At 35.1% G+C, this 9,360-nt stretch overlaps 1 protein-coding gene across 2 annotated transcripts in view; it reads left to right on the forward strand.

Moving 5' to 3' along the window:
* The window catches only part of KLHL1 (kelch like family member 1), a 379,998-nt gene that overhangs the window by 31,077 nt on the left and 339,561 nt on the right, over positions 1-9,360 (forward strand). The window lies entirely within an intron of this gene.

Genomic DNA, 9,360 nt, shown 5'->3' on the forward strand with positions numbered 1-9,360 from the left:
TAATCCATTGGATGCTTTACATTCCACAAGTCATTATTTTAATTACTAATACTACTTTTCATTAATTAAAACTAAAATTATATAAGCTGTATGGTACAAAATATAAACAAAATTACTCATTATTTTATGAAATACATGCTTACAGTTTTGACTATTATGCATAAATAAAGATAAGAATAGGGCTTCCCTGGTTGCACAGTGGTTGAGAGTCTGCCTGCTGATGCAGGGGATGAGGGTTCAAGCACCGGTCTGGGAGGATCCCACATGACGTGGGGCGGCTGGGCCCGTGAGCCATGGCCGCTGAGCCTGCGCCATCTGGGGCCTGTGCTCCGCAGCGGGAGAGGCCACAGCAGTGAGAGGCCCGCGTACCACAAAAAAATAAATAAATAAAATAAAGATAAGAATGGTTACTATTTCTTCTTAAATAGGAAGTAAGGTTTTAGGCAAATATATGGTGGATAAGCAAAGATTCTAAATACAGGAAACAATCTGAACTAAGTCATATAGGTAGAATTAAGTATAGAAGTAATAAATGATAGTTGATCAGAAAAATAATAGATTTGGACTGAAGAATAAATTAGAAAGTTGCATTCATTTTTGATTTGTTTTTATTTCTTTGTAACCAGTTACCACAAAATTAGTGGCTTGAAACAACATATAATTATCTCTATTTCCATGAATGAGGAGTGGGGGTATGACTTAGTTGTATCCTCTGTTGAGCCTCATAAGCCTGAAATCAAAGTGCCAGCTGGGATTCATTCTCATCCAGAGGTTTGACTGGGGAAGACTGTTCCCAGGCTCACTCAGGTTATTGTCACAATTCTTTTTGTTGTGGCTGTATGACTGAGGGTCCTGGCTTCTTATTGGCTGTCAGCTGGAAGCTGCCCTCAGGTTCTCAAGGACACCCACTGTTCCCTACCACACTGCCTTCTCCATAGGCAGTTCACACATTGGCTATTAGCTTCTTCAAGGCCAGAAGAAAAGTTTATCTCTGCAGACTCATGCAATGGAGTCTCATATAATGTAAATTAAGATAGTTGCATCCTATCACCTAAGCCACATTCTACTGGTTAAAAGCAAATCACAGATTCCACCTGCACTGAAGGGAAAGAGGTTATATTAGGATATGAGATCTCATTAAGGACCACCTTAGGTTGAGTCAAGTATAAAAAGCTATTTGGGATTTAGTTGTGGAGTGTATAGATTTACCGTTTGAACATCATACGTTTTTGAGTAGATATACATTTAAAAGAAGTGCTTTGAAGGCTGAAGTTGCAGTGTACAATGGAGAGGGACTCAAGTCATTTAGATAAAGTCTTCATTTAATTGAGGAAATAAAATCAGAGGTTTTGTTTGTTTTGCTTTGTTTTGTTTTGATAGAACTAAAGTCAAAGGATCAATTTTTTAAAACACCTTGCATTACTCTAGACAGTTATCAGGTAGTAAAGCCCTATATTTGAGTGACAACTTCTGTAGTATAAAAAAGCCAATGCAGTAATTAAGGAAACTAAGGAGAATTAAGTGTGCTGATTCCATCTTCCCTAGAAGTGTGATCAGGAGCACAGGTGTCAGGCATGTCAACCATGCATCTGTAACTGGAGAGAGAAAAGTAAATTTAACAAAGAAAACAGGAGTAACAAAGAAAATGAGGGCTTCCCTGGTGGCGCAGTGGTTGAGAGTCTGCCTGCCAATGCATGGGACACGGGTTCGTGCCCCGGTCAGGGAAGATCCCACATGCCGCGGAGTGGCTGGGCCCGTGAGCCATGGCTGCGGAGCCTGCGTGTCCGGAGACTGTGCTCCGCAACGAGAGAGGCTACAACAGTGAGAGGCCTGCATACCGCAAAAAAAAAAAAAAAAGAAAATGAGAAGGAATGTATTCCCTGAGGTAATAGGTGAAAATACCTATGATGCAATATCCTTCAAGATTAAAATTTTTTTTTAAAGAGGGAATTTTACCAGTAGTTCCAAGTGTCTAAAAGTAAGAAACAGAATAGTGATTACCTAGATCTGGGGGTTTGAGGAGAATGGGGAATGATTGCTAATGGGTACAGGGTTTCTTTTGAGGGTGATAAAAATTTTCAAAACCTGAATATGGTGATATTTGAACAACTTTGAATACAAAGAAAAACATTTATTTGTACTCTTTAAGTAGGTAAATTGTATGATATGTGATTTATATCTTAAACTATTATGTAAAAATTAAGAAACTATTTTTAATGAAAGATAATTGTTATTTGTAAAATCTTCTCATGTATAGATATTTTGAATATTCCTGAAATTTTAGGTATAAGGATGTTTGGACACAATGAAAGAATATATTGAAGCCTAGAATATATAATTACAAGTTTTTCAGTATAATAGTCAATTTATAGTAGTAGATGGAATAGGAGATAAAATTGTATTGATCCTGTATGTCCAATTGACAAGAACATCTGTTTAAAACTACATAGGACAAAACCAAGGAAAGACTGTAAAGCCATATTAAAATCAATAATAAAAAGTACTGTAGGCCAGGCCTGGGTATGTCCCACATGCACACATTCTGGGAAGGTGCCCCCTTAGCAGCCATTTTGCCTTATGGACTCCTCTGTAGAGGAGGTTTTTCTCCCTGAGTGGTGGATGTAGAACTTGGCAGTTGTATTGCCAACATTTTCTTTGGCAGGTAGCAGGACAGGGAGTAGCAACCGCCCAAAGAAAGCATCATAATTTCAACCATGCAATTGTTGTTTGAGTTAATGGGCTGGTACCAAAACCTGGTCCCAGAAAATAAGCACAACTATGTGCAGTAGGACCACAAGAGAATTTGTAAATATTTTCTCTGTAGTTTTTGACCTGTGGAATTGTGCACAAATACTCTTTCTGATCTTGCTGTAGGTGGAAGAGGAGATATAATTTCAGATATCAACAAATTTTTGAAAGATAATAAGTGGATGGAGGAGTAGCAGTAAACTCAATGAACAAGTGAAACACCTGCTCTAAGAGCCTGCAGATGGGGATACTAAAGAGAATTGAGTGTTTGATGAGTAGAACTCAGGACAGGCTCAGGATTTGGAGGTGCCAGAAAGATACAGCTAGATTTCTTTTTCTTCCCAGACAGAAGACTTTTCTCTAGAGAAAATGATTTTCAGGGAAGTAATCTATAAGTCCATGTGAGAAAAATTTATGATGAGAAGCCACAAAAATAGTATGAGTCCTCATTTTATGAAAGTTGGTTGTAAGAGATTTTTTTGCAATACTTACAGAGTTCACTTGTAGAAGTGTCATGTAGAATTAGGTAAGGCCATATTTGTTTGGCCTTCTCTCAAAATCAGCGGTCCTCTGAAGCAACTGGTCCTATGGGCAAAATTTTTTTAAAAATTAAAAATTCATGTTCTAACAAAAATAATTGATGTACTCATGGAGCAGATTGAATAATTAGGATCTGAAAACAAGATAAAGGAATCCTAAGGAAATGTGAAATTATACAGTTAAAAGAAGAGAAGAGTTGCTTATATCTACAACATTGATGATTTAAATCTTTGCTGCCCAGTTTAAACAATTGGAAGTTTGTGAAGTGGGTGGAGCTCTTTTGATAGTAGAAGATGCTCAGTCTGGACAGATGACCATTTTGTAAGAAAACAACATACGGACTCTGAAAATATTAAAGCTCTTGTGGATTTTTTTTAATGAATGAAAGAAAAGGAACTTAAGAATCTGATCATAATGAGTGATTGAAAAGAGGGAAGCAAGAACAAGGAGAAAGAAAATGAATGGGTGAGAAAAAATAAAGAAAGAGTATAGAAAGGAAGATAAGAGGAAGAAAGAGAAAAAGAAAGGGCTTGTGGTGGAGAAATAAGAAAGATAAGTTGCTTACAAAATATGCACATAAGCTGAACTTATGAATGAAGATGCAGCCGATCTCAGAATCACAAAAAATCATGAAGTGGAGGAGAGTGAAGATGAAGCAGATAGTGGAAGAAGCAGCCACCAGGATAGTTGGGAAAAAATGAATATAGATATTGTAGTCATGATTAAAGAAGATCAACAAGCCAATATAGAAAGTCATGTAAGCACAGAAGTAAAAGTTGGAAGAGAGAGCAAGATATAAAGCCCAAGGATAAAGAAAAGAAGAGATCTGATGATTTTTAAAAAAAAGAAAAGAAAAGAAAACTAAATTAAAAATGTGCATTTGGGATTCAATGAGTTGAAGGAAAGTGATACTAAGAATGAGGTCAATGGGACTAGTGACGACATTAAATCTGAAGGTGACGCTCAATCCAGTGAAAACTAATATGGTAAGAACTCAGACCAAACAGAGGATTATTGTTTGAAGATTTTTAGAATACTACTGAAAGTGGCATAAAGTGAAGAATGACATTAAAATGAGATGAAAGAAAGCTATAGTGGAATAGAAAAAGTATAAAGCTCAGTTAATTCTTTTTAGTTAGCAATTAATTCAGGACTGATGACACCTACCAGATTTCAGAAAATGTGTTAATAGCATATATGCCACTGATATCATTGGTCTTGTGTCAAATATTTTTTTTAGGTTTTTAAAGAAATATTACCTAAATATGTGGCTTGCTCTGTCTTTAATTGCAAGTTTTCTTTCTTGAACTTTGAAAGGAGAATTAAACATTAGTATTCATGTGAATAAGATTAAGTGGGATTCCATTTTTACAACTCTTCTATTCTTAACCTTTGGCTTTCTGTTATCAAGAAAAAAAGTAACTTTATATTGAATTCAATTGGTTTCACTAGTGGTGGAAGAAACCACATGGCCTATATTTTCCAATTTTTATATTTTTAAAATTTTGAATTGGAAGTAGGATATATTTGTACTAGTCAGTGTTCTTGCTCATATGCCCTGTTATAATTAGACATTACCAAAAATTATAACTCAAACACATATGGTCTGTAATAAAAATAGGTATAATATGTCAAATGCTCACCATATGCCAGACACTATACCAAGAATTTTATATGTATCGTTTTATTTGATCCTCAACTAACCTCTATGGGAATGGATAATATTGTTATTTTCATTTTTCAGATGAGAAAATAGAGGGACAGCTATATCACAAAGCCTAATATTGGCACAGATAAGATTATAAATCATATATTCACATTAGTATATATATATATTTGTATAACTATTTAACTTAACAAATATTTGCTTTCCACTTTATTATAACACAAGAGAATTTATATATCCAATCAATAATAACCTTTTGAATTTTGGCTTATTGAGAAAATAGCCCCAGTCACAATTTGGTGAGTGAAGAATGAATAATCTATCTCCTTTAAATGCATCAGCAGTCTGAGCAATACATATTTCTATGAAAAAAAGGAAAAGGGACCATCTGGGAAAGCTATTGAACTTACTGTATTTCTAAATTTCCCTCTCTAAGTAGGTCTTTCTATACTTGCTTATACTCGTTGACCAGGTAGTATGTAGCCACATGAGTAGCTCTTAGAGATTCTGAATTCTTTATGAATTATAGCAAGTATTGAATCTTACAGGACCTAACTGAAAACAGAATCAAAAGATCTGGGTTCCAATTCTGTCTTTATCATTCTATATAATTTAAATTAATCAGGATCAGGATGGCAGAGTAGAAAGGCCCAGAGCTCATCGTCTCCAACAGTAAAACCAAAATTACAACTACATATAGAAACACTCTCTTTGAGAAAGACCTAAAGACTACCACAATAGCTCCTCTGCAACTAAGTATATAAAGAAAAAAATATTCCATCAAGGTGGAATGGAGGGACAGAGACATGACCTAGTCAGGACCTACACCTCTGGAGGGCAAACCAAAAACGGAAAGGTATATCACAAACTCCAAGGTCCTTGCAAAAGGGGCAAGGAGTTTGAGTCCTACATTAGGCACCCCAGCCCTGGATGTTGGCACAAAGTGGTTGAACCCCGTTAATGGATTTAAAAACCAACAGGGCACAAGACCAGAAGAGCTGAAGGATTGTAGGAAACCAAGATTCCACTGTTAAAGGGCACATACACAAACTTACTCCCTTTGAGTTCCAGAGCAGAGGTAGCAAATTAAAATACTCCAGGCTCTTTAGCCAGGCTGCCAAGACTGCCCCAACACACCACCTCAAGCCAGTGCCAGGCTCTGGCCTCAGACTCCCACTTGACCAAGGTGGCAACACTTGGCAAGCCCCAGGAGAAGCCAGGGTGGGATTTGACTACAGATCCATCCACCAAGGCAGTGGACCTCAGTCTATCCTGGGAGAAGCTGTGAGCTGCACCAGGCTATGGCACCAGCCAGCCTTGCCAAGGCAGTGGCCCCCGGTCCACCCTGGCAAAAGCCCCAACCCAGGCCAACTTTGACTCCAGTCCTCCTGTCACAGCCACTAGGCACAGACAGCCTGATTTGCTTATACAAAAGGACACACTTTCAAGACCGGGAGAAGTAACTGTTTTGCCTAACTCATAGAGACCAACACAGAAAGTAAAACAACATAATATGACAGAGAAATATGGTCCAAATTAAAGAACAAGATGAAACCTCAGGGAAAAAACTAATCAAATGGAGATAAGTAATTTATCCTATAAAGAATTCAAAGTAACAGTCATAAAATTCTCACTGAACTTGGGAAAAGAAGAGGAATAAAATGTGAACCTCAACAAAGAACTAGAAAGTATACAAAAGAAATAGAGCTGAAGAATACAATGACTGAAATGAAGAATATACTCACTATAAGGATTCAATAGCAGATTAGGTGATACAGAAGAGTGCATAAGTGACCTGAAAGACAGAATAGTGGAAATCACCCTATCAGAACAGCAAAACAAAAAGAATATTAAAATATGAAGATAGTTATCATAAGATAATACTATGAACATCAACAAATTGGACAACCTGGAAGAAATGGGTAAATTCCTAGAAACATATAATCTTCCAAGACTGAATCAAGAATAAATGGAAAATCTGAACATAATAATTACTGGTAATGAAATTGAATCAATAACAAAAAAAGTCCCAACAAATAAAAGCCCAAGACCATAAGGCTTCACAGGGGAAGTCTACTAAATATATTTTTTTAAATAGTTATTATCTATTCTTCTCAAACGATTCCAAGAATTTAAAGAAAAGGGACTGCTTCCAAACTCATTCTACAAGGCCAGCATTCCTGTGATGCCAAAACCAGGCAAAGACAACACACACAAATATAATTACAGGCCAATATCACTAATGAGCATAAATGCAAAAATCCTCAACAAAATACTAACAAACTGAATTCAATAATAAATTAAAGGGATCATATATCATGATGAAGTGGGATATATTCCAAGGATGCAAGAATGGTTCAATATCCACAAATCAATCAATATGATACACCACATTAACAAAACAAAGTATAAAAAAATCACATGATCATATCAATAGATGCAGAAAAACATTTGACAAAATTCATCATTTATTTGTGATAACAATTCCCAACAAAGTGGGTATGGAGGGAACATACCTAAAAAATAATAAGGTCATTTATTTTTAAAAATAAGGACAAACCCACAGCTAACATCATACTTGATGGTGAATAACTGAAAGCTTTTCTTCTAAGATCAGGAATAAGAAAAGGATGACTGCTCTCACCACTTCTATTCAACATAGTATTGGAAATCCTAGAAAAAAGTAATAAGACAAGAAAAAGAAATAAAATGAATCCAAATTAAAAAGCAAGAAGTAAAACAGTCACTATTTATAGATGACATGATACTATATATAGAAAACCCTAAAGACTACATCAAAAAACTTTTACAACTAATGAGTAAAGTTGTGGGATACAAAATTAATATACAGAAATTTGTTGTGTTTCTAAATACTAATAATGAATTATCAGAGAAATCAAGAAAAAAGTCCCATTTACAATTATAACAAAAAGAATAAAATATCCAGCATAAGTTTGACCAAGGAAGAGAAAGAGTATGCTCTTAAATCTATAACACATTCATGAAAGAAACTGAAGATGACACATAAAATGGAAAGATATACTGTGCTCATGGGGAGAATGAATAATATTTTTAAAATGTCTATATACTACCCAAAGCAATCTACAGATTCAGTGCAATTCCTATTAAAATACATATGGCATTTTTCATAGCACCAGAACAAATAATCCTCAAATATGTATGGAACCACAAAAGACCCTGAATAGCCAAAGCAATCTTGAGAAAAAAAGAACAAAGCTGAAGGTATCATGCTCTCTGACTTCAAATTATATTACAAAGCTATGGTAATCAGAATGGTATGGTACCTACACAAAAACAGATACACAGATCAGTGGAGCAGAATGGTGATCTCAGAGATAAACCCATGCACATACAGTCAATTAATCTACAACAAAGGAGAAAAGACTATAAAATGGGGGAAAAACCGCCTCTTCAACAAGTGCTATTGGGAAACTGGATAAGCTACATGTAAAAAATAAAACTAGACCATTTTCTCACACTATATACAAAAATAAACTCAAAGTGGATTAAAAACTTAAACATAAGACCTGAAGCCATAAAAGTTGTAAAAAAAAAAAAGTAGGCAGTATACTCTTTGATATTAGCAATATTTTTTGAATGTTTCTTGAGGCAAAGGCAACAAAAGCAAAAATAAATAAATGGGACCAAATCAAACTAGAAACCTTTTTCATAGCCAAGGAAACTATCAACAAAACAAAACAGCAGACTATTGAATATGAGAGGATATTTGCAAATTATATCTCCAATAAGGGGTTAATATCCAAAATATATGAAGAACTCCTACAACTCAATATCAATACCAAATAAATAAATAAACAAAAAATTCAGTTAAAAATGGGCAGGAGGAGATGAAAGACATTTTCCCAAATAAGATAAATAGATGGCCAACAGGCACATGAAACAAAGTTCAACATCACTAATCATCAGGGAAATGCAAATCGAAACAACAATGAGCTATCACCTCATAACTGTCAGAATGACTATCACCAAAAAGACAAGGAATAACAAGTGTTGGCAAGGATGTGAAGAAAAGGGAACCCTTGTAAACTTTTGAAAGAATGTAAATTGGTACAGCCAGTATGGAAAATAGTATTGAGGTTCTTCAAAAAATTAAAAGTAAAAGTATCAGACGGTTCAGCAATTCCACTCTTGGATATTTATCTAAAGAAAATGAAAACACAAATTTGAAAAGGTATGTGAACCTCAATATTCATTGCAGAATTATTAGCAATAACTAAGATATGGAAGCTACCTAAGTGTCTATCAACAAGTGAATGGATAAGGAAGATGTGGTATATATATACACACAGGTATGTATGTGTGTGTGTGTGTGTGTGTGTATATATATATATATATATATATATATATATATATATATATATATA

The sequence above is a fragment of the Aethalodelphis obliquidens genome, unplaced genomic scaffold (assembly GCF_003676395.1).
Source record: "Aethalodelphis obliquidens isolate GAN/ISIS:26980383/991018 unplaced genomic scaffold, ASM367639v1 scaffold76, whole genome shotgun sequence".
Taxonomy (NCBI): domain Eukaryota; kingdom Metazoa; phylum Chordata; class Mammalia; order Artiodactyla; family Delphinidae; genus Aethalodelphis; species Aethalodelphis obliquidens.